General features: G+C 48.8%; 1 protein-coding gene across 9 annotated transcripts in view; it reads right to left on the bottom strand.

Moving 5' to 3' along the window:
* ARAP1 (ArfGAP with RhoGAP domain, ankyrin repeat and PH domain 1) overlaps positions 1-26,356 on the bottom strand; it is a 232,190-nt gene that overhangs the window by 141,972 nt on the left and 63,862 nt on the right. Inside the window, exon 1 of one of the 9 annotated variants that reach the window (XR_012157518.1) lies at positions 19,494-19,582. The exons of 7 other annotated variants lie outside the window; for them this stretch is intronic. The gene's annotated coding sequence lies outside the window, so the exon portion shown is untranslated. Of the gene's footprint in view, positions 1-7,485; positions 7,565-19,493; positions 19,583-26,356 lie in introns of those variants that run through there. One more of the 9 variants, XR_012157525.1, reaches the window with a different exon arrangement.

Below are 26,356 nucleotides of genomic sequence, written 5' to 3'. Positions count from 1 at the left end.
ACTGCAGCAGACTTTATATATACACAGAGAATATGAAACAATACCTCCTCCTACCCCACTGTCCTGCTGGTAATAGCTTATCTAAAGTGATCATCAGGTTGGGCCATTTCCAGCACAAATCCAGGTTTTCTCACCCTCCACCCCCCCACACAAATTCACTCTCCTGCTGGTGATAGCCCATCCAAAGTGACAACTCTTTACACAATGTGCATGATAATCAAGTTGGGCTATTTCCTGCACAAATCCAGGTTTTCTCACATCCCCCCACCCCCATACACACACAAACTCACTCTCCTGCTGGTAATAGCTCATCCAAACTGACCACTCTCCAAGTTTAAATCCAAGTTAAACCAGAACATCTGGGGGGGGGGGTAGGAAAAAACAAGAGGAAATAGGCTACCTTGCATAATGACTTAGCCACTCCCAGTCTCTATTTAAGATTTGTGTCCATTTATAGTCTCTACGTAAAAGAATAAATGGACACAAATCAGATGTCAAGAATTATAACATTCATAAACCAGTCGGAGAACACTTCAATCTCTCTGGTCACGCAATCACAGACATGAAGGTCGCTATCTTAAAACAAAAAAACTTCAAATCCAGACTCCAGTGAGAAACTGCTGAATTGGAATTCATTTGCAAATTGGATACTATTAATTTAGGCTTAAATAGAGACTGGAAGTGGCTAAGTCATTATGCAAGGTAGCCTATTTCCTCTTGTTTTTTCCTACCCCCCCCCCCCCCAGATGTTCTGGTTTAACTTGGATTTAAACTTGGAGAGTGGTCAGTTTGGATGAGCTATTACCAGCAGGAGAGTGAGTTTGTGTGTGTATGGGGGTGGGGGGGATGTGAGAAAACCTGGATTTGTGCAGGAAATGGCCCAACTTGATTATCATGCACATTGTGTAAAGAGTTGTCACTTTGGATGGGCTATCACCAGCAGGAGAGTGAATTTGTGGGGGGGGGGGGGGGGCGGAGGGTGAGAAAACCTGGATTTGTGCTGGAAATGGCCCAACCTGATGATCACTTTAGATAAGCTATTACCAGCAGGACAGTGGGGTGGGAGGAGGTATTGTTTCATATTCTCTGTGTATATATAAAGTCTGCTGCAGTTTCCACGGTATGCATCCGATGAAGTGGGCTGTAGCTCACGAAAGCTCATGCTCAAATAAATTGGTTAGTCTCTAAGGTGCCACAAGTCCTCCTTTTCTTTTTGCGAATACAGACTAACACGGCTGCTACTCTGAAACCTCTCCTTACAGTGTGTATGATAACACACATTTTTTCATGTTCTGTGTGTATATAAATCTCCTCACTGTATTTTCCACTGAATGCATCCGATGAAGTGAGCTGTAGCTCACGAAAGCTCATGCTCAAATAAATTGGTTAGTCTCTAAGGTGCCACAAGTCCTCCTTTTCTTTTTAGGGTCAGGGAAAGGGAATCATCTTAATCTGCTTGTGGGAAAGGAATGGATTGCCATGCAGGGGTGAGCATTGCTGTGAGAAGACCAAGCACAATGAATGCAGGGTGCGGATTACTTTTCCAGTGGAAAAAATAAGTCCCAAGCTCGGCTCAATAACCAACTTGCAAGGCAAGCGTATAAACATAGCACCAAGGGACAGCTCCACTGGCATCTCAAACTCAGAGCCCCTGTCCTAAGGCTATCGTCTGCTTGTGCAACAAATCACATGTATACAGACAAATACATCCATCAGCGGGGTTTGAACCTAGGAGTGTGGACACCAAAGCCCCTAATAATAGAGCTAACAGAGTGACTCCATCAGCTGTGAGAAGTAGCCGGTTCTTATCCTCCGTGTGGCCAGCTATTAGAGCTATATGTAAACACATGCACTAAACCAGCCAACAGATTTTGATTTGCAAAGGCTTTTCAAATAGATCACACCATTTTTTTTCCAACTTGACAAGCCAAAGGAGGAAACAAGATGAATCTGCTGTTGGATTTGGCTGAGGTTCATTCAGCAAAGGATCCAGTTTAATCCCAATGAGGGCTCAAAGCTACCTCCTGTGTGTAACTTTGAAAAGAGGAGGAGGCCTAAAAGATCCATTGAGTCCTGTGATATTATTTATACTGATTAGCAGTTGATGGATTATTCTCCTGCTATGCACCAGATCGATACCTATCACTATCCAGCTTCTAGAGAGGCCAGAAAACAACCCATTCAAGAGTCACAGAGATTCCTGCAGCCCAGAAAAAGGAGACAATGAAGTTACCCAATGGCTGGTGCTTTCACTATCTTGCAGCCCGAAGCGAGCCGCCGGGATCTTGCACCCAGTTTGCCCCGAAGGTTGCTGCTGGACTTAGCAAGCAGCAGGAGGGTGTTCTACCACCAGAGGGAGCAAGGAGGGATTGGCTTAGCAAGTTTATCAAGGGATAAACTCCAGGGGCTGTTTATGGAGGAGATGAAATCTTAACTCCATTGAAGTCAACAGCAAAACTCCCTATTCACTTCAAGGGGCCACAGTTTCACTCATACTGATTTTACAAGTCCCAGTCCAAGGCCCTACCACCCTCAGAGCTTGACTATCAGCTACTTTTCAAAGACTACTGGGGAGATTGACAGATTCAGAGTGTTTCAGGACCAAAGGGCCCATTAGATCATCTAGACCAGCGGTTCTCAACCTTTGTGGGCTCAGGACCCCTTTGTAAACGTTTACGGTCTGTCGCGACCCAGTAAACAGTCTGGGGGTGGAGCCGGAACTAGGCACTTTAGCACCTAGGGCACACAAGCATATTTACGCCCCCTACCAGAGGCGACGCGTGGAGGGGGACATGCGGTGTCATGACCCCCTCCCCAGATTTGTTGGTTGCTTCTCCCCTGAACCCAGACAGGCTGGGTGGCCCGCGGCTTTTCACCCTGGGCCGCTGCCCCGCTTGCCAGCCCTGGATACGGCGCAGCCCTGGGGCGGTTTCGGTCGGATCCTGCGCCTTGCAGGGGTTGGGTCCTGCCCAGCACTCACCCCACGGTGGCGGCTCCCGCAGCTCCTGTGCTGAGGGGCTGGCTGGGCTTGGCTCTCCGCTCCAAGCATTACAACCTCTGAGGTTGCAGCACGGCTCAGGTTTGGCCCTGCCCCCCGACTGGACCAAATCTTTGTGAGTGGAGATATGACCTGGCTCCTGGGCCACCCACTCACATTTGGTCTATCTGGACTCCCGTCATCATGACAGCTGGGCCAAAAGTGAGTGGTGCTGGGACCCCAGAGGTCACAGTGCCTGGAGCAGGGAGGTGAGCCCAGCCAGTCCCATGGGCAGGAGCCGCCACTTCACCCTTTAAAACATTTTGGTGACCCAGTTTTGGGTCCCAAACCATAGGCTGCGAAACCCTGCTCCAGTCTGACACAGGCTGGAGAATTTCACCTTGTTACCTCTGTATTGAGTCCAATAACTTGTGTTTGACCAAAGCAAACCTGTGTTTAATTAAAGCCTGTCTTCCACAAAGGCAACCAGTCTTAATCAGAAGATCTCCAGAGATGGGGAATCCACCCTGCCCCTGAGTATTTTATTCCAGTGGTTAATCACCTTCACTGTAAAAGATCTGTGGCACATTGGCTGTTGGGAATGAGCTACAGAACCTATTGCATCTAGGTCACCGGCAGCAATGGAAAGTTGTTATCCTCCCACAGAGGTGGGAGTCGTGTTTGGCGACCTCAGTCTACATGGTACAACAGAAATCATCATCGCTAACAGACGCACTTGATGGCTAAAAAGTACATATGGCCTGGAGCACGCGCACGCCTCTCTCACACCTACGCCTGAGGGGCTCCAGGCGAGAACAGAAACGATACGGGAACATCTTGTCCTGCCTGGCATCATTCTGTTTTTACACCAAGGCACTGATGTAGGGGACATACCACTGACACACTCCCCTCATGAGCTTTATCCAGAAAGGGCCAGATCTTCAGCTACTGTAGATCATCCCCGCTCCAGTGAAACTAGTGGACCTATGCTAATTTACACCAGCTAAGAATCTGGCCCAAGGCCCTGACGTATTCCAGAGCTTATTTGCTGTGTCCAGGGGGTGTATCTGTTAATGCAGGTAGCAGGGCACTGGGTGTAAGCACTTCTCCCTGCATTCGCACCTCCACACAACGATGCCAGCTCCTGCAGTTCTACCTCCAGGCTCACAAAGTCGAGCGTTTTTCTGACAGCCCCAGCTCCAGGAGTCACATCATTCCAGGGAAAGCTCAGGTTTCTTTTCCTTTTTCTTAAAAGGAAGTTTCCAGGCCTCATGGTCGCAGAGTGAAGCCTGAACATGCGACCCGCGAAGTCTGAGAAAAGAGCCCACATTTCATTCTTTCTTTCTCTACAAATCCCAGGGTTTTTTAAGTCAAATTTCATGATTTTCAGGGCCTGACTCCTTATTTTTTTCCAATATAAAATTTACTTTTAGCGCCAGAAATACCTTGAACAGTAATAACTGACCACGCCCACTCTCTGGGGGTGCTGCTCAGAACCTCGCAGAGGCCATGGGCAGCGGGAGAGCAGCCCCCATCATGTCTCACTCCACCTGCCTCCTCCTTGGCTCCTTCCAGACCCTTCCTCTGAGTTGAGCACTGCACCAAATCTTCCTCAGGAAGCTGTCTCAGACAGCTCTGCTGTGTCCTTCTAAAGGTCTCTCATTCCAGTCAGACTATTCCTCCTCTGGCTCCAAGCCTCTGGTCTCAGTTATCGGTAGTTTTGTCTCTCCCTATGGCTGACGTGCTCTCCTTTGTCTGGAAAGGATAGCGGGTGTCAAGCAGACAAAGGCCCAGCAGTGGCAAATGTACCAAGGAAAAGGGGATGTGGTATTTGCAAGATAAAGGAAGAGTGATGTAGTGCTCAGCCCGCAGAACAGGGAATCAGGACTCCTAAATTCTACTCCTGGCTCTGATGGTGAACAGGCCACTCTGTGCCTCAGTTTCCCCATCTGTAAAGCAGGCATAGTCAAACAGACTTGCCTCACAGGAGTGCTGTGAATATTAGTGTTTATAAAATGCTCCGAGATCCTCCGATACAGGGTCTGTATAAATGTACAGATTTATTACTGACCAAAATAACTCACTACACCAATGACAGAGTACCAGACAGTTTCAATACAATATTCTAGCCCCAGGACAGTCAGAGTTGACAGGGGTAGTGTTTAGATAGTGCCTCCTCTAGGGAAAACAGCCCACGTGTCCCTTTAACCAGATAGGATAGTATATACTAACTCCACAAACAGAGACAATTCAAAGTTTCCACACACTGATAGTACCGAGGCTTCCAGTCCAGCATGAGCCCATGTTTGGATGACAATATATATACAGTGATTTAACATATGCCAACTGTTACCATATGGTGGTGTCTGAAATAACTACAGTTATCCCCCTCTGCTCAGAGTACGTGTTTAGAGAGGAGATGGCTAAAAGGGGACATGAAAGACGTACACAGAAATGACAAGGGCTGCAGGCTGCCTGTTAAGTGCGCCTGCTCACCTTTCTTCACAACACAAGAACAAAGCTACATCCAGCGAAATTAAAAGGTAAAGTTAAAACGGATCAAAGGAAATACTCTTTTAAACACAATGTATAATTAGCCTGTGGAACTCATTGCAACAAGATATTCTGAAGCCAAGAAGTTAGCAGGATTCAAAACAAGGATTAGACATTAACATGAACAACCACCAGAGTTTTGCCTGCTTGGATAACATTTTATAAGGGTTATAAAACCTCATGCTCTGAGGTGTAAGGCAACTGCTCACCAACAGGTGTTGGGAGGGAACTGGCCACTCTCAGATACTGGACCAGGCAGGTCATTAATGTAATCCGGTGTAACAATGCCAAGGCTCCGAGGAATTACTTTTTTTCTCTTGGACACCAAAGATTTACCCTGTTGGTAAATCTTTACAGTTCAATGGCAGTTTTCAACTCTTCATGCTGCTTATAGGAACCAGCTTTTGAGAAAGAACCACAGATCTGAATCATGTTTAAAAATTCCCTCCGAGTCATTCAAGCCATGATACACTTTCTCACTAGGTACTGCTGCTTCCCCTGCCCTTGAGACATCAGACACTCTCAGCACCAGACCAAAGGGCTCATCCTAGCGCCACTGTCATGTTTTGTGTCCTTTTCTCTGCAGTGAGTCACAGACGGCCCTGCCCCTCCTGCAGCCATGGTGCCCACCACAGGCTGATTTTCCCATAAGGACTCTCGATGGTGGGAGACTTCCTCAACTGGAGGGTGGCAGCATCTTGCGCCACAGGGACAAGATGCAATGACATCCGATCTCAGCGGCGGTCACGGTGGTGTGACAAAGCCTGCTGTGATCTCAGGGAGCAAAATGTTTCTCTTTTCCCCTTTTTGTGCTTTAGCCTCCCTATGCAAAGCAGAAGCCTCGTGAGTCGAGCTGTGTCAGCCGGAGAACACCTTTGTGGGCCGGCTACTCTGCCACCGGGAGGATTGCTGCAAGCCGAGGGCAGCTTTTCCTGGCTTCTTTCGCCAACAGATCCCAGGAGCTCTAGGAATGAGGCCTCCCCTGGCTTAGAGAAAAAAGGGCTTACAGTTCATCACACGGCTGGGGGATGGGCATCATCTCCTCAGCGTAGGCGAGCTTGACAGCAATACATGTTCTTCCTCTCTTTCTCCAGTGGTGGGAACCCCGCATGTGATGAGCGGACTTGCCACACCAGGGCTGTCAGTTACGGACAGGTCCTGTACATGACACTTCGTGTCCCTGAGGACAAGTCTCCTCCTCCCTCGCCCAAAGTTCAATCTGCTCCCAGCTACTGATCCTCTCCTCCTCCAAAGGACACCTGACCCTGGCACTCCAGTGACCTGAGCTCTATGCCCCCCTTGGCCACTGACCAGCTGGGCAACCTTGGGCAAGTCACAGCCCTGCTCTGTGCCTCAGTTTCCCCATCTGTACCATGGGGTAACGATACCGTCCTGCTGGGTAAAGTGAGCTCGATGGATGAAAAGCGCCAGGTATTATTATTCTGCTGCTGCAGACCTTGCAGCTAAGAGTGCCCCCAGGCACATAACCTTCACCCCCTACATTCCTCTCCTGCCTCACACTGCTGCCTTTGAGCTCTGGCAAGTGGGTATCTCTGCTGGCTCTTTTCCCAAGCCCCTGGTGGATCAGCAGGGGCTGGTTTACAACAGGGGTCAGAAACCAGCGGAGAGGAGCTAGCTGGCACTGGTGGTGCATGCTGGGAGACTGCAACAGGCCGTTTCTGGGGGAAAGGGCTGCGTTTCTGAGAGTGAAAAGCTAAGGAACAGACAGCAGCTGGAGCTTCCAACAGGAGCAGTGCTGAGTACGGGTGAATACAAACCTCCCAGCGCAGGCATTCACCTCCATCTGCCCCAGACAAGTTCAGACCCCGTGTCACCTCTCCTTTGCAAGTGTGTTCCTCCACCAACTTGGGCAGCGGCTGAGCTCCCTACCCAGGAGAGGGCAACCCCCCTCCCACACTCCTCTGCGGGTTTCCTGCCCTGTTCCTCTCCCGTACCGGCTTGAAGCTTGGCTCAGATCCCCACTGCGGTTCACAGCGAAGTGAAAGTTCTCAGACGCTCTGCATCAGTGTGTGCATACATCTGTCTCTCCTCTGCATAGGCTGAAATTTGCAGATACCCACCCACAAAGCCCCAGCACACAGGGCAAGGGAGGGGGAGGCACCAACAGAGCCCTGCCTCTATGGGTCAAAGGTGATCCACTGATTTTGGAGGCAGTATCTCTAATCCCGTGAACCCTGGATGGAACAATGCACGGGGGAGCCTCACAGTTTCCAGTCCCTTATAGCAGCGGCTCTCAGCCTTTCCAGACAACTGTACCCCTTTCAGGAGTCTGATTTGTCTCGCCTACCCCCCTCCCCGCCCCAAGTTTCACTTCACTTAAAAACGACTTGCTTACAAAATCAGACATAGAAATACAAAAGTGCCACATCCCACTATTCCTGAACAATTGCTTACGTTCATATAATTATTAAATAAATCAACTGGAATGTAAATATTGTACTTCCATCTCAGTGTACAGTCCACAGAGCAGCATAAACAAGTCATTGTCTGTAGGAAATTTTACGTTTGCTAGTGCTAGTTTAGCCTGTTGTAAAACTAGGCGAATCTCTAGATGAGTTGATGTGCCCCCTGGAAGACCCCTGCGTACACCCGGGGTACGAGTACCCCTGGTTGAGAACCACTGCCTTAGAGGGGTAATTCCAGGGTTGGGGCCTTCTGGCCCTCGGGATAAAAGAGCAGATAGCAAGGCTGAGCCATCAGCTAAGCAAGTACGTAACCCAGAAGGTCCTTATTTCCCTTACCTGGATCTGTTACAGCGAATGGACCCATCCCCGCAGCCAGGGTCCACGGACAGCACCACTTTGTCCAATGTCTGACAAGCAAAATATATTAAAATCACCACCTACTGCCTCAGGGGCAGGTGGGGAAGCAAATTTCAGAGAGCAAAGCCATTACGTGGATCGACACTCCTGCCAGCCTGCAGAGATTTGGGAATGTGTCTGTACAATTCATAACCTTACACAGAATTCGTACACTCGGGGCAGACAGGCCAGGCTGCAAGCCCCAATCTGAACGCGCAGCCTTTCGCGCTCGCTCTCTGCGGCTTGTTTGCCTCCATGCGGGGTTGAGATTCCAAAGACTGGCCCTTGAAGTTACACGCTCTTCCATTGAAATGTCATCGCTCAAGCCAATAGACCAGTTTCTGCCCAGGGGAACTGGTTGCTCAGGGGAGAGGGCACCCGTTAGGATATAGATATTCAGATCTGTCTGTAAAGGCTGATACTCTAAGAATTTAGGTGTATTCTTATCACTTGGCCAGTTAGAGGTATAAAAGAAAGAATCAAAATCACGGTCTGCTGGTGTAAGGGCCTTCTCTTACTGTGACAGTCTGAGGCCCTGTTCTAAGGCTGAGATCTCTGGCTAAGCAACAGAGGCAGCCATAAGCTGGGAAGCGACCGGTCACCTCCTCACATCCCAAACTAGTCACATCGAAAGAAGGTGCTATTGGGCTGTTAGGAATACAATCCTGTCCTGATAATGTGTATCGCCTCCAGAGAAAGGGAAGTGCCTAGAAGATGTAAAAGGAAACGTAGTTTGATAGCATCCTGTCTGGCAAGAACTCACTTATCAATAGCTGGGATGTGAAATCCTCACTTCTGTTTTGTTTTGTCATTATAGTTCCCACTTTGCTATTGTTTGTCTGTACAATCTCTGTCTGGTTCTGTGATTGTTCCTGTCTGCGGTATAATTAATTTTGCTGGGTGTAAACTAACTAAGGTGGTGGGATATAATTGGTTACATAATCATGTTACAATATGTTAGGATTGGTTAGTTAAATTTCAGGAAAATTATTGGTTAAGGTATAGCTAAGCAGAACTCAAGTTTTACTATATAGTCTGCAGTCAATCAGGAAGTGGGTGGGTGGGTGGCGGAAATGGGAACAGGGAATGGGGGTAAGGAAATTGGAATCATGTTTGGCTAAGGGCAGGAATGGGAACAGGGACACAGGTGTAAGGCTCTGTGGTGTCAGAGCTTGGAAGGGGGACACAAAGGAAGGAAATTGGAATCAAGCTTGCTGGAAGTTCAGCCCAATAAACATTGAATTGTTTGCATCTTTGGACTTTGGGTATTGTTGCTCTCTGTTCATGCGAGAAGGACCAGGGAAGTAAGTGGGTGAAGGAATAAGCCCCGAATAGTGTCCTGGCAACAAAGTCACCTGGCAGAAGTTTGTGCGCATGTGGGGAAGATGGCACGGGTGTCACCTGACACGGGGCTGAAAGGTCTTTAAAAGGGAAGAAGCTGTTTTTCTCGGGGCAGGGTCATTTTTCTCGAGACCATCCACCACCTAACAGCGAGAGTTAAGCTGCAACCAGAAGATTCACACCTTTGGGATGGAGTTCTGGGAGAGGGGTGTGTTCACATACAGGGGGAGCCTGAGAGGTCACCACTGCGCCCAGGGGCTAGACAGCTAGACTGGGGACTCTAGCTCTGAAAAGAGGGTGCCAGATGGAAGGTCTGCACCACATGAGTGCGCCTGGGGCCTCCACAGTTGAGGCAGTGGCTGGACTCTGTTCAGGCCAGGGGCTCACAATATCTGGCGGATCCAGGGAAACAGGCTTGGATTCCCCTGACAGCAGGCCTAGTGAATAGCCACGAGGGGGACTTGCAAGGATCTGTGACACAGCCATGTCCACCTGCAGTAACTGTGACTATCATTTTCAGATTGAATTAGCACTCAGCATGTCCTAGGCATATCCCTGAAGGAGACACAGACCCTGTCCCGGAGAGCTCGCCAATGAAGGGAGGGGAGAAGGCATGCTACATATGAGCAGCGGGACCCGGCGGAGGCTCACAGTTTATTAGTCACCTATTGGTTTGTGGATGGGTTTTTTAAAATATTAAACACATGACTTACTTTACCTAAACACAGTCCCTACAGCTTGAGATAGACACGACATGCAAATACATCACCAACAGCTCCCATTCCGTTCCAAATGATCCCCCCGGCTTTACAAACAAACTGCCATGTAAACAACAAGCAGGATCACATCGCCCACCACTGAAATACAGCCACCTCTGGGGCAGAATACGGCAGCTGCTTAACAATACCTCTACACAACTGTTCAATTCAAGTGGTGAGCAGGATTAATCCAGCCACTGAACCTGCAGGGGTCACTTATCCACAAAACCAAATTCAATCACCGTCTCCGTGCCGACGACTCAGATCTACCTCTCAACTCCAGAGCCATCTGCTTCTGTCCAAACGACAATCTTGACCCATTTCTCTAATGTCTCCTCATGGATGGCTAGCCACCAGATCACACTCAACCTGTCCAAAACAGAGCTCTGACTCTTTCCCCTCCTCCCCAATCCCTCCCTGCTACTTTCTTTCTCTAGAACTGCGGACTACACCATCCCATCCTTCTCACTCAAATCTGTAACCTGGGCGTCATCTGCGACTTGCACCTAGGTCCTCACTTCCTGCCTAAGTCAAAATCTTCTTTCTAAGATACGGCCTTTCCTTTCCATCCATGCAGCTAAAGCCCTCATCCTGGCTCTCATCATCCTGCGTCTTAATCACTTCAGCGTCCTTCTCTCTGGCCTTGACAAATGCACTCTTGCCCTGCTTCTATCCAGTCAGAAGGCTGCTGCAAAGTTCCTATTCCTAGCCTATCACTTTGCATCCCTCCACAGGCTTCCGTGTCTCTAGCGTATCAAACGTAAGTCGCTGGTCTTTGCTGTCAAGGCCCTTTTACAGCCTATTCCCACCCTGCTTCTCTCATTCAGCATGGAAAGGTCCGCTCCTGATGTCAGCCTCCACTGCCCACGGGTTACGTTTTCAAATACACACCTTGCCGCTCTCACTCTTGCTGCCCCTCATGCTTGGCAGGGACTCCCCATAAAGAGCCACACAACTGACTCATTACGTTCCTTCAGATCTCTCCTTACAACTCTCCTTTGCCGGGACGTCGACAGAAAACTTGATGCTGGTCAAGAGACCACAGCCAACCGTGGTGACCAATATTGGCTATTGTTCCCTTGTGTTCTCCATCTCTCTGTATCCATCTGTGGTCCCCAGTCTTACACCTTAATTGTAAGCTCTTTAGGACTGTCTTTTTATTCTGGGTTTGTGCAGCACCTGGTGCCATGGGGTCTTGGACAGGGCAGGGGCTCCTAGGCGTTACAGTAATACAAATAGATAATAATAATTGCAATAACGCAGTTAGATGTACAGAACTGGAACTTAACCCCCTGTGTGCTGGCTAGCACCCCATCTGCTTGTGAAAGTAGATCTTTCATGGCCACAGATGCTCCAGGATTTTATTTCAAAGGGTCTGAGTCTGCATGCTTCAGACCCTTACTCCGGGTTTATCAATAGGCAGCCCGTGGTCCAAATCCAGACCACAAGAGCCTTTTCAGCAGACCACAGGGCTCATGGAGGCTCCGGGCTTCAGCCCTGCAGGTGGGTACTTCAGTCCTGAGGTGCTTCCTACGGGGCTGAAGCTCCAATTCCTCGTGGGGCTGAAGCCCAGAGTCCGGGCGCACTTCCCGCAGGGCTGAAGCCCCACTGGAGGTGCTCTGGGACTCCAAGCCTCAGCCCCGCTGGGACTCGGGGATGCAGCCGTGCCCGAGGCATGCAGGGACTTGGGGCTTCAGCCCCACCGGGACTCGGGGCTTTGGCCCCTTGCTGGAGGCAGCTCTGGGACTCGGGGCTTCAGCCCTGCCTGAGGCCCGCTGGGACACCAGGCCTGAGCCACGCTGTGCAGCAGGAGACTCAGGGGCGTTCCCAAACATTTATCGAGCTCCAATCCTGTGCACCTGCATGTAATCCGTGACAGCAGGAGCCCGGCTGCCTGGGGCTGACAGCCAAGTACCCCCTGGAATGCTACCCACCACCCCAATCAAAATCTAAAATGGCACCCCCAGGTCACAGACCCTGCAATTAAAATGTCCACAATCCCACCCCAACGGCTGAGGCTGCATATTTCCTGTCTGTCTTGGAGAAACCCCGTCTGATTGGCTGTTTTTTCCCTTGCTGACAATCGGCGGCTGCAGGAAGCAGGGGGCGCTCTCTGCCCAGAGCCATCCCTTGGGTAGCGCGAATCGGGGCGACCGCCCCTGGCCCCGCACTTTAGGGGGGCCCCACGCTTCGATAAAATCGGGATTATCCCGATATTTAGCCCTTTTGTCCCGCGTCCCGACCGATGTACGATTAGGAGACCAGCGGGGAAGCTGATTTGTCCCGGGCCCCTCGCCCCCCGAGGGACGGCCCTGTCTCTCTCCCTGCCCTCAGCAGGAGCCTTTTGACAGGAGAGAGGAAAGAGTTCAGTGGCTTGTGGCAGCCCTCCTCTTCCCTTCCCTCTACGCTTGGGACAAGGCGAGGCCTCTTGTGCCTCTCCCTCTTCTCCTCTTCCTCCCTGCATCCCTTCAGCCCTGCCGGCAGCCGCTGGCTGAGCGCAGGGCACGTACTAAGGCGGCTGTGGGAAATTAGAGTTCATGTGGAAGAATATCCACATAATATTTCAGGGGAAAAGGCAGAGGAGCTCCATGCATTTTTGAGGGATCCCACAAGCATGAGCATTCTGGCCTTCCTTGTTGATTTAACAGGCCACTTAAACAATTTCAACTTAAAGCTACAGGGGCAAAAATCGCAATGTAGTGGATCTCCACAGCAGTATCACTTCATTTGAAAACAAACTGAGACTCTTCAAAAGTGATTGGGGAACTGGGGAGATGCTGCATTTCCCAATACTGCTAAGCTGTCTGGACACTGCAGATGTGAATCAGATGGAATCAACTCTTCTTGAAAACTTCCAGCAGAGGCTCCAAGAAATTGAAAGTGTTAAAGACACCTTCCTGTTTGTAAGGAATCCATTCGCGGTACAAGCAAACGGCACTTGGTGCAATCAAGTGTAAGGGGACTGTTGCCCCCTTACTAACAGTCAGTGGGTGTGTTTTAGTTGCTAGTTCCCAGTACTCAAAGGGGAAGGGTCGATGGGGAATCAGGACCCTGAGACTGACAGTCCCCAGGAACAATGGGGAGAGGCCAATGCTCCAGGTCAGCCTGTATGACAGGGCAGGCAGGCTAATCATGGAGTCAGGAGTCCAGGGAGGTCCCGTCCTCCGTGTGAGCTGGAATTGCCTGGATCAGACAGAGTGGGGCCGAGCTAAGGAGAAAGCAGGGGCCTGAGCTGAGCTGGGGAGCAGAGCTGGGCCAGATCCAGAGAGAGCAGACTTGCCCTGGGAGGAGAACTGCAGCAACCAGAGCCAGAGGGGCCAGAAAAGCAGTCCAGGAAGCAGGTCAGTGCTGGGGGCAGAGTCACAGAAGCAGCCTGCAGAGCAGACCTGTCCTGGGAGCAGAGCTGCAGCAACCAGAGCCAGAGGGGCCAGAGCAGCAGCCCAGGGAGCTGGAGGCAGAGCAGCAGCAGCCGTGCAGAGACCGAGTGGTGGAGCTGGGGCTGGAGCAGCCCGGAGCTGGGTGCGGTGAGCAGCTGGGGAGAGCGAGGGGGACCCTGGGCAGCGGGCCCAGCACAGGGAGGCGCCTCAGCCAAGGGGCTCTGCAGGCCAGGCGTGGATTGTAACCCCGACAGGGCGGGGGTGACACCGGGAAGAAGGGTCCTACCACTGAGAGCCTGAGAGCGTGTGGCCACCACCAGAGCGAGAGTCCAACCCGCAGCATCCCTGCAGCGCAGCCAGGGCCAGAGGAGGAGGCCTGGGACTTACAAGGAGCAGACTGTGAACAGCCCTGACGTTCCAGAGACACTGTTTGTGATGTTCCCTGCCACAGAGCGGGGTGATGTGTTTCCTTTCACCTCTCATTTTTCCTTATTCTTTTTAAAATTAATTGTTGATTAAATAACTTGCATTTGCTTTAAATTGTGTGTAATGGTCAGTGGGTCAGAGAAGTGCCCAGTGCAGAGAGAGTACCCCAGAGTGGGGACACCCTAGCCCCTGTCCTAGGTGACCACAGCAGGGTTGGGGGTCGAGCTCCCCAGGAATCCTGGGTCCAGCCTTGTTGGGGTGACGAGGACTCTGGCAGACAGGAGAGTGGAAGGGGAGTCCTCAAGGGCAGGAAGGCCACTGGGTAATGGAAGCGGGAGCGAGGATTCAGATCCTTTCGCTAGCCCACTTCACCGGGGTAGTGCAGAAGCCAGGAAAGTTTCCCACAAGAGCGGGACTATCCCCCGCTTACACAAGCAAAAGTATCCTTTCCAAATGTTGAATAAGCAAAACTACAGCTGGAGCTTACGATTTACAAGCGGACAAAGTGCTGAAGATGCAGCACATTGAATCGTAGGAGTGTAGGTCTGGAAGGGTCCTCGAGAGGTAGTCCAGTCCAGTCCCCTGCACTCAAGGCAGGAATAAGTATTATCTAGACCATCCCTGACAGGTGTTTGCCTATCCCACTCTTAAAAATTCCCAGTGATGGAGATTCCACAACCACCCTAGGTAATTTATTCCAGTGCTTAACCACCCTGACAGATAGGAAGTTTTTCCTAACGTCCAACCTAAACCACCTTTGCTGCAATTTAAGCCCATTGCTTCTTGCCCTAGCCTTAGAGGTTAAGTAGAACTATTTTTCTCCCTTCTCCTTGTAACAACCTTTTAAGTACTTGAAAACTGTTCTCATGTCCCCTCTCAGTCTTCTCTTTTCCAGACTAAAAAAACCCAGTTTTTTCAACCTTCTCTCATAAGTCATGTTTTCTAGACCTTTAATCATTTTTGTTGCTCTTCTCTGGACTTTTCTCCAATTTATCCACATCCTTCCTGAAACGTGGTGCCCAGAACTGGACACAATACTCCAGTTGAGGCCTAATCAGCGCAGAGTAGAGCGGAAGAATTACTTCTCGTGTCTTGCTTACAACACTCCTGCTAATACATCCCAGAATGACAATTGCTTTTTTTTGCAACAGTTACCCTGTTGACTCATATTTAGCTTGTGGTCCACTATGACCCCCAGGTTCCTTTCCGCAGTGCTCCTTCCTAGGCAGTCATTTCCCATTTTGTATGTGTGCAACTGATTGTTCCTTCCTAAGGGGAGTACTTTGCATTTGTCCTTATTGAATTTCATCCTATTTACTTCAGACCATTTCTCCAGTTTGCCCAGATCATTTTCAATTATATAGTTGGTTTGACACGATTTGTTCTTGACCTATCCATGCTGACTGTTACTTATTCCCTTATTATCTTCTAGATGTTTGCACATTGAAACTACATCTGAAACTTTCTGGACAACCCTTGGGCTGGACTCCATGTATCCACACTTGAGGAAGATGGCATTTAACATTTGACTATGTTCGGCTCGACATACATGTGTGAGTCAGCCTTCTCAACCATGAACAACAGTAAATTACATAAAAAGAAAAGGAGGACTTGTGGCACCTTAGAGACTAACCAACTTATTTGAGCATAAGCTTTCGTGAGCTACAGCTCACTTCATCGGATGCATACTGTGGAAAATACAGAAGATGTTCTTATACATACAAACCATGAAAAAATGGGTGTTTACCACTACAAAAGGTTTTCTCTCCCCCCCACCCCACTCTCCTGTTGGTAATAGCTTATCTAAAGTGATCACTCTCCTTACAATGTGTATGATAATCAAGTTGGGCCATTTCCAGCACAAATCCAGGTTTTCTCCCCATCCCCACCCCCCACAAACCCACTCTCCTGTTGGTAATAGCTTATCTAAAGTGATCACTCTCCTTACAATGTGTATGATAATCAAGTTGGGCCAAGAGACAAGGGGAAATAGGTTACCTTGCATAATGACTTAGCCACTCCCAGTCTCTATTCAAGCCTAAGTTAATTGTATCCAATTTGCAAATGAATTCCAATTCAACAGTCTCTCGCTGGAGTCTGGTTTTGAAGTTTTTCTGTTGTAATATCGCAACTTTCATGTCTGTGATTGCGTGACCAGAGAGATTGAAGTGTTCTCCGACTGGTTTATGAATGTTATAATTCTTGACATCTGATTTGTGTCCATTTATTCTTTTACATAGAGACTGTCCAGTTTGACCAATGTACATGGCAGAGGGGCATTGCTGGCACATGATGGCATATATCACATTGGTAGATGTGCAGGTGAACGAGCCTCTGATAGCGTGATTATCATACATATTGTAAGGAGAGTGATCACTTTAGATAAGCTATTACCAGCAGGAGAGTGGGCTGGGGGGAGAGAAAACCTTTTGTAGTGGTAAACACCCATTTTTTCATGGTTTGTATGTATAAGAACGTCTTCTGTATTTTCCACAGTATGCATCCGATGAAGTGAGCTGTAGCTCACGAAAGCTTATGCTCAAATAAATTGGCTAGTCTCTAAGGTGCCACAAGTCCTCCTTTTCTTTTTGCGAACACAGACTAACACTGCTGTTACTCTGAAACCAGTAAATCACATAATCACTCTGTTCTGGCTGATAATCATCTCTGCAATTGCTTCCGTCTTGCCTTGACTGAATTCACTCCAGCTTTCAAGGCCTTTGTCCAGTAGAGGTCATGTCACTTTCCCCACTGTTAGGGAGCACTATAGTTATACTTCACTCACGCATATTTTATTTTAAATTTATAGAATCATAGAAGATTAGGGTTGGACGAGACCTCAGGAGGTCATCTAGTCCAACCCCCTACTCAAACCAGGACCAATCCCCAACTCAATCATCCCAGCCAGGGCTTCATCAAGCCAGTCCTTAAAAACCTCTAAGGATGGAGATTCCACCACCTCCCTAGGGAACCCATTCCAGTGCTTCACCACCCTTCTAGTGAAATAGTTTTTCCTAATATCCAACTTAGACCTCCCCCACTGTAACTTGAGACCAGTGCTCCTTTTTCGGTCATCTGCCATCCCTGAGAACAGCCGAGCTCCATCCTCTTTGGAACCCCGCTTCAGGTAGTTGAAGTAGTCGTAATTTGTAGTGCTGTATAAAATTACATTTTCAGTAATTTAACAGGTATTTCACAGTAATTATGCATGATTCTTTTGCTTAATACACGTGTAGGTGGGTGTGTATTGGTTATTGGAAAGACTTGAATCATAACAAATAAAGAGTTCATGTGTACTAAGTGTTATTTTTCTGTCAAACTCTGATACTTATGTTAAATAAACCACAAAAGGCTGAAAAGTTTTGAATATGTTTATCTATCTATATGCAGATATGCCTACATTACAATAATCGTGTGTGACAAAACTCATTCAAGACTTGAAACAGTTGTCTGAACGTGTTTTTAATGCCAATATTTGCATCTGTTTCACATTTTATCCAAGTACTTTCTCAAAGTCTCAGATAAATTACATCTTTCTTGGAGGTTATTTTTAGGTTGTGCAGTGGTTTGGTTTTATTTTTCATTTAATGCACTAAAAATATAAGCAATAGGCATTACACAGCATTGTATGTGTTTGTTGAATGGGGTCACTTGTGGCTTGAAAAGTGTTCCTCTGGAGTCCGGACTTTGACTCTGTCTTAACCAAGAAATCTGGACCTTGACAAAAAATAACTGACTGCCCCTGCCTTAGCCGATTCCATCTGGGGCAGGGAGCAAGCCATCTCTCCACCCCCCTCCAGAGCTGACTTTCACAAAGTATCCAAACAGCCAAGATACAGTAGCTACATTTTGCTGGGGGGAAGGTGGAAGGGTGAGGGGATAAATCTGTCATTGATACCCCCGACGGTCCCTCAAAGCTCATCGATTTCCTTGAGGGTGTCTGGCAGGTCTTGTGCCCCACCACGCAACACAGAGCCCAGCAGTTCACTCAGCAGCTGGCATGGGGAAGTTTGCGCCACAGGTAAGCAGAGGCCTTCCATCTCCAGAGCTCTGGGTCCCGCCACCAGCACCTAAGCGCTCATTAACTCGCTGGCCCAACAGCGACATTAAATGGTTTTTGTGAGCAATAAGCACCAAGGTTATTGGGGAAAACACACCCTTCCCCATGGCCAAGGGCACTGCGGCACCATCCGGGCCCTTCCCAACAGTGGGCGATTTATCCCTTGTGACAGCCACGTCCCCCAGCCCAGCTGGAGCCGGGTTATTGCTTCACATCAGCCTGAGGTTCACTGTTCCCAGCACCGTGACCCTGGTGCATTTTGCAGTACCGGCCTTCCAGAGAGAGGAGTTTCCTGTTGCTATAAATAGGCAGATCACAAAGCCTGCCAGTCACCGTCACATTTCACTGACTCATGCTGCTGTTAACCCTCTGAGGACCCTGCCACGCACTTGCAGCATCTGCTGAAATACCAGTAACGCTGCTGCTTCTCTTGTGTAATGTGTGCAAAGCGATTGACACGCAGGAGGCCAATTCAGTCCCTGGTGTAACTCCACTGATGTCAACTGAGTTACACCAGGGATGACTCTGACCTCTGAATTTAACTCTCCCACCTGAGGAGGCACCATAGTATTATCCCCATTTTACAGATAGGGAAACTGAGGCAGAGAGAGAGCAACGTGCCTGGCCCAAAGCCACAGGTGGCATTGCTGTGTAAGTCGGAGTCAGAACTCAGGAGTTCCAGGGTCCCAATGCCATCCTCTAATTACTAGCCCGCACTGCCTCATAAAATTAAACCCAGATCTTTCAGGCAACTCTGGATTTCCTTCAGACAGAAGCCACACTTGTGAAATGTCAGGAGTACAACAATTAAGAGGGACCTAGAGGGTAGAGGTCACTCTGAAGCCACTCATCACTACTTTGACTTATAAAATATGCACCCATCAATAATCTCTGGAGGCATTCACATCAATTCAAGATACACACAACAGAACAGGATAGCAGTTTATCTACAGCAGAACTCCCCCAGCACACGGAGCAAACCTGCTCTGCTCGCGAAATGCCTGAGCCCATGAGCATCTAGATACAGTAGACGTTGCTATATGCTCGGAAAGTCAATAAACTCCAGCTTTCTCAGACTGACGGGGAAGGGGAAACCACTTGTGATGTTCCCCTGGTGTTATCTGGACCGGTGTGATCTGCTAGGTCACTCCAATCCTTGACTCTGGGAACCAGACTTACCCTGCTCTGCTGCAAGAACCCCCACTCCTGGGCTGGTCACGCACAGCCTCTGGCATGTAAGCTGCTCCCAGCTACGTGAGTAAGCACTTTTGGCCAGCCGCTGCTTGGATTGTGCAACCAAATGACACTAGCCAATATCTGCAGTCCCAGACACAACCCTACGAACCTCCGTCTTGCAGTGTCCAGTTATGCCCGCTGGATGCGGCAAGCTTACATGAGTTTGTCAATTTAACAAAGAAATTGATATGCACCTGGCTTGTTATCCCAAGGGGAGTCTCTGACACGTTTCAAACCAAGCGCACTGCTTCAGGTAGAAGAAACAAACAGATTTATTAACTATGAAGATGAATTTTAAGTGATTATAAGTCAAAGTCAGATTTGGTCAAATGAAATAAAAGCAAAACGCATTCTAAGCTGATCTTAACACTTTCAATGCCCTTTCAAACTTAGATGCGTCTCACCACAGGCTGGCTGGTTGCTCTTCAGCCAGGCTCTCCCCTTTGATCAGCGCTTCAGTGGCTTGGTGGTGGTGTCTGTAGATGGAGGTGGGAGAGAGAGAGCATGGCAAACGTCTCTCCCTTTTATCATGTCCTTTCTTCCCTCTTGCCTTCCCCCCTCCTTTCAAAGTCAGGTGAGCATTACCTCATCGCAGTCCCAAACTGACCAAGGGAAGGGGGGTGACTCACTCGAGAGTCCAACAGATCCTTTGTTGCTGCCTAGGCCAGGGTCCTTTGTTCCTGTGAGGCTGGGATGGGTTTGTCCCATACTCGCCCTGATGAGGTGTGAACTGCCCCTCTGCTCTTGGAGAATTTTGCCTTGGCCTCTGCTCCCGGAGAGTTTTTGCCTGGACTTGTTTTAAGCCATGAGGACACATTTTCAGCCTCATAATAATATACATGAAATTTCAACCTACAACAGTACTATAACAGCAATGCTCCATGTATCATGAGCCTTCTGAAGACACCCCACATGACAAACTTTGCACTGGATACCACACAATCATTTTATAAGGAGGAACACGAGGGTGCAGGGTGTTCCCCCGAGGTACAGAGCATCACACCAATATACAGACAGACTGAACACTTGAGGTGCAGATCTGGGGGCTGTCAGAGTAGGTCTACACAGCAGAAGCGGTGCAGCTGAGCCTTTCCCAGATAGATGGAATCTAGTTAGCGGAGATAACTATAGCAGGAAAGGCAACACAGCACAGGCTAAGCAAAGATAGTGGAAGCCGAGCACGGACCCTGGGTACATGCGCTGCTCGTTAGCTTGCTCCAAGCCATCATTCACTGTTATCATTACATGCACTGGATTCAGGTTAGCACAGGTAGGTATGCCCTTATAGAGGCCTGCCATCTCATCTGCCAGGATGGGGCACAGAGGATGACTCTAAGGGCAGGCCAAGCCCTGGGGCATAACAGATGAAAATCCACTCCTTGAACTGCACCCAGAAAAACAGAAGCCAATTCAGAAATGAACCCGGATGAACATGGCCCCATTATTTTGCAGAGCCTTGTTCAGCTGTTTAAAAGTTCTGCTGAGGTCATGGAGTCCTCAACACTCCCCTCTCCGAAGGCCAATGCCCCCCATGCCCAGTTCAGAGAACATCACTATTGTACTGATACCCCTAAGTTGTCTTCACACGTAGCCCCAAGTACAGCCCAATAGGCCAACAATCAACCCACGGGCCACCAAAGGCATGGAGAGCTGCTGAAGGTTGACTTCCGAGGGAGAGGGTACCACCTCCACGCTGGGCAAAAACGGCAGAGGAAGAAAGATCACCTCTACACCTGAGAATCCAGGAGCAGCTGATGATTCAAAAGGCCCCCTAGCCTGCAAACCTTGTAATAAAACAGACGGCACAGGCTCTGTGTGCAAGTTTATAAGACCCGGTTGGCCCAGTTACGTAGCAGGGGTACCAACTTCCAGTCTGAGAGACAACACCCAACCATAGCGAAGAGACAACCCTGCTGAGAGAAGTCCTCCCTTTACCAAGGAAGAGCCGACACTGCGGGGAGCTGCCCGGCTGGTCTCTGCCCATCGAAGGACCAAGGTTCTGGAACCGCCTCTGCATAGCAGCAGGGGAGCCAACAACCCAACTAGCTGGAAAATGGAGCTTGATAAGGTTATGAAGCGGTTAATGTGTAGGGCCCTACCAAATTCACCCTCCATTCTGATCAATTTCACGATTTGATCAGATTTAAAAAATCGTAAATTTCATGATTTCGCCTGTTTAAATCTGAAATTTCATGGAGTTGGAACTGTGGGGGTCCTGACCCAAAAAGGGAGTTGTGGAGGGTCACAAGGCTATTGTAGAGGGGGTACGGTACTGCCACCCTTCCTTCTGTGCTGCTGCCTGCAGAGCTGGGCCCCGATCAGCAGCCACCGCTCTCCAGCCACCCAGCTCCGAAGGCAGCCCAGAAGTGAGGGTGGCAATACCCCAACCTCTCTAAAATAACCTTGTGACGCACCCCCCGCAACTCCCTCTTGGGCCAGGACCCCCAGTTTGAGAACCGCTGGTCTCCCCCGTGAAATCTGGATAGTGTAGGGTAAAAGCACACAAAAGACCAGATTTCACAGGGAAAGACCAGATTTTCCAGGTCACAAGGCGTTGTGAAACAGCCTCATTAACGATTGCTCATACAGGGACAAAAGGGGGCTGGAGGAGAGGAGAAGACATATCCAAGTTTCTTTAAATCTGTAGCAGGACGCCAGGCACCTGTGGATTTGGAGAAGGCTCTGGGAAGAAGCTCTACAGTGAAGCAGAGAGAGAGTCTCTCATGGGAGGATACAGTTTTCCTTATCCACTAGAGTTCCTTGTTCAGTGTTGGAAGAAAGCATCACATTCAGTGATTCTTTGGCATTGTCACATGATTGGTGCAACCCTTGGATTCTTTGGCTGGACAAAGACTGGGCGCCCCATCAAGGCACTTGCTTAGTTTCAGGATCGCCACAAGGACTGTATTGCCATGTCTGACCACGCCCACACACAGGACGGAAAAAGGTGTGTGTCTATGTGTGTCTACACTGCTAAGGAAAACCCACAGCACCGAGTCTCAGAGCCCGGGTCACTAGACGGAGCCTGGGCTCCGAGACCTTTCCCCCTCACTGCATTTCAGAGCCTGGGCCCAAAGGTCTACGCTGATGTTTTCAGTCCTGCAGTCCCTGTCCCACAAGATCCAGGCTCTGGGACTCAGAGCCACGGATTTTTTCTTTGCAGTGTAGACGTACCTCGTGTGTGTGTGCCAGAGAGTGTGACTGTGTGTGTGTGCATGTGAGAATGTGACAGACAGCATGAGTAAGAGTGCTAAGAAAAGATTAATCGGTGAGCTCACACAGCTCCATGATGGATCTGAATTAGAAACAAACAAACAAAAAATATGTTAACCTACACTACGGTTTTTGGTTTCCTTGGTCTGTTGCTGCCGCTGCATAAAAATAGCTACACTCAGCTCATCTAAGTTTGAAGAAGAAACAAAAAAACCAGCATGTGCATGAACACACACAAACACACAGAGACACTTTCGTGACTAAAAGAAACTTTCCTGATCATAACAGAGCCCGGGACAGCACCATTCTAATTTATCTACTTCTGCAGGGTGGCCAATTTAGCTGAAAAACCCCAGCAATCACTTCCTTAGAGAAACTGCATAAACAACGGGTCTTAAGTAAGGAGATTTCACCAGGAGGAGCAGGAAGCAAAAAATCCAGCATTGCATACAAGCACCCGAGCGTGTTTCCCTGTCTGTCGCTCATTTCAAAAGTGGAAGTTACAGAGCTCAGAAACCACAGTCCCTCTGATTGCCCCTTCTTTGGAGACACCTGCCTTCACACACACTATTTGCAGTGACCCAAGTTGCACACTGGGCCACCCTATCAATGGCCTCGCTATGCTTTTCAGGAACTAAGTATAAAACTTTCCAGAGATCGGTGTTTGCCCAAGTTGTGGTGTATTGATTTTGATAGGAAAAATGAGGCACAAAGGGGTTCTGTAACTTGACCAAGGTCAGACAGGCAGTTACTGACAGAGCCAGGAAGAGAACCCAGGAGTCCTGACTCCTAATCATAGAATCACAGGACTGGAAAGGACCTCGAGAAGTCATCCAGTCCAGTCTCTGGCACTCAAGGCAGGGCTAAGTATTATCTAGACCCTCCCCGAAAGGTGTTTGTCCAACCTGCTCTTAAAATCCCCAGTGATGGAGATTCCACAACCTCCCTAGGCAATTTATTCCAGTGCTTAAATGCCCTCTGCCCACTAGAAACATGACCACCCAAAGTGAGGAACAGAAGCCAGTTCTTCTGACTCTAACCACTAATCCACCATGGCACACACTCTACACTGACAAAAGGAGCCAGCATTCACTTTTCCTTATAATACAAACTCGATCGAAATGCCCAACATGGGCACTTGCTATGGACAAGTTCTCAAATGGCAACTTTCTCCTTAAAAACACCATGTGACATCTCTTTTCTCTTCCTAGTTCAGCTTGTCTCTCCTGAAAACCCACAGGGGGAGGAACAGACCTTGCCTACCAACCGAATGGGTTAATTTTGATTCCTTTTATAACCATGTTTATGGTGCTCCTCACCATAGGATCTAAGGGCCTCTTCCAAGCAGCTTTTTAGCCACCTAGATTTGGGAAGGGGAGGGGTCTGATGTCCACTCCTAGCATGTCTTGCACCCCAAAGGGTCCCAACAGTGATCTCGGACCACTGGACATGGTGGAAGCTCCAACACTTGAGTCATTTAAAAGGAGACTGCACAACACTCTAGAAGATGTTCTGTAGGGAACAAGCTTACACAGCCCCAAGACGTAGAAACTAGATGATCTAACAGGACTTCTGCATTCCTAGCTTCTGGGGTTGTATGCTCCCAAAGTGCGTTTAACCTGCCCAAAGGAACTAGCTCACCGAGCTTCATCGGGCCCTGAAGCCTCAAGCAATCGAGAGGCCCTACAGATATACAGGTGGACAGACTCTGCCATAAAGGGAAACCATGCACAAGAGCATAGGACAGGAGGTGAAGAAGAATTCCATACACAGCAGAAACGGCGAAGGGGAATTTTAGGCCAGAAGGAATCGGTTACCGGAATGGAATTCGGACAAAACCCCCTGGTTAAGATCCCTAACTCTCGTGCCAGGAAATCTTTAATGGGCACCGTAGTCGGGACTTCTGTTTTATGCCGCATCAAAAAGACAATACCTCTGCCAACACGCCGCCCCCTATCTCCGGGATGTTGTACTGGTTCAATATATGCTCTGACAAATTTGTGCACCGCATGTGTATCCATCCTGGTTAGAGCTACTGCGAGAACGCTCTCTTGCGCTGTTGTCTGGAGCTTCTGCTTTGGGTCCTGATGGAACCAAATAGTGTCACAGGACAGGGAAAAAACAGAAATTAACCAAACTTTTTCAAACATCAACAGAAGGCCAGCTGGAGGTTTGGCTGAAGGTTCAGGTAGTCATTGATCTTATCCAAAGCAGTTTGCCCGTTCCAGTCACAGTGAGAAGATGTCATGACACAACATCACTGCGATGCAGTTGTGTGTCCTGGAGGACAAACAGAAAATTGTGGCAGCTCTTACACCAGAATCTGCTGGGACAAAGGCCCTGCTATTTCCAAAATTAATTATGTAGCCCTTTACGCTAGCTGTGCCTGCTCATTATAATAATCTCTCTCCCTCTCATGCACCGACAGAGGAAACCCATGGCATTCCAGCAATCCAGCAGAGCCCTGTTTGAGCCAGTGAATGAATTATGGGTTTTTCCAGGATCTCTCTACTCCCTTTTCTTTTACACACAAATACACTCAGATCTCCTGGGACCAAAAAGACACACCCCAATTTATAGCTACCTCTTTTGTCAAAAGATTCTCACTGAATTCCTTCCAGTTAGCAAAGCGTCATCCATGTACAATCCAAGCGACTGACTCACTATGTAATGGCAAATTCGATCAATCCTTATGCATAGAGCAATCACCAGATGTGGATGGGAAGAAATTTCCCCCCGGGGCACAGTATTGATTAGTTAGGGAATTATGGAGACTGGACTATTTCCTCTGAAGCATTTGATGCTGGCCTCTGTCTGTTGCAATATGAAAGTGCCCATGTTCCAGGAGTCAGTTACTTTCAACTGGATGAACTTGGTACGAAGAGCTTGTGTGGTTGTGTTTGGAGAAGAGAGCAGATATTTGATTCCCTGTAGGAAGGGCGGATATTTTCTCACTTCAAGGGTCCATACACTGGTCCCTCCTGCCGTGAGCAGATTCTGAACAGATCAATTAAATTAGGGAGTGGGACAAAAATCTTCTCATTATGGTGATGAGTTTCGCATCTCTCTGTTTGCAATGTGCTCAGTTACCACAATGAAGAGACTCAAGAAGCAAAGTGCCAGGGGAAGGAATGCCATCTGTAAACGGATTCTGGCCGGAGTATAGAACCACAAGGGTCATGCTCATATTGGGCCCAGTTCTGCCCCCATTGAAGTCAGAGAGTTCGGGATTGGTCCCTCTGAGTCAACAGGGCACCGAGTCTGAGGAACGTCTAAACCAAAAATGAAGGCTCTCTTCTCATTTTGCTAATAACTTGGACAAACTTTCACTCCCCCATTACCCTCTTTGTCCAAACACGGGATCTTTGCGAAAACCTTACAGAAGCCACAATAGAAATAACCCTGTATCAACCAAGAATGAACAGACCCGGAAGGAGAACTGGAAAAGTTTCAAGATCCGTGTAAGTTATCCAGACCAAACACTTGTGCTTTACACGAAACCAATCACAGACCGTGTGCGCTGAGTTCTTGTGCACCGATAGCCGGTTTCATTACAGCACAGGTGTTAAAGCAATGACATCCCGTACGTAAGA

The sequence above is a fragment of the Lepidochelys kempii genome, chromosome 1 (genome assembly GCF_965140265.1).
Source record: "Lepidochelys kempii isolate rLepKem1 chromosome 1, rLepKem1.hap2, whole genome shotgun sequence".
NCBI lineage: Eukaryota > Metazoa > Chordata > Testudines > Cheloniidae > Lepidochelys > Lepidochelys kempii.
Note: the sequence above shows the minus strand (reverse complement) of the source record. Positions and strands in the feature narration are given on the sequence as shown.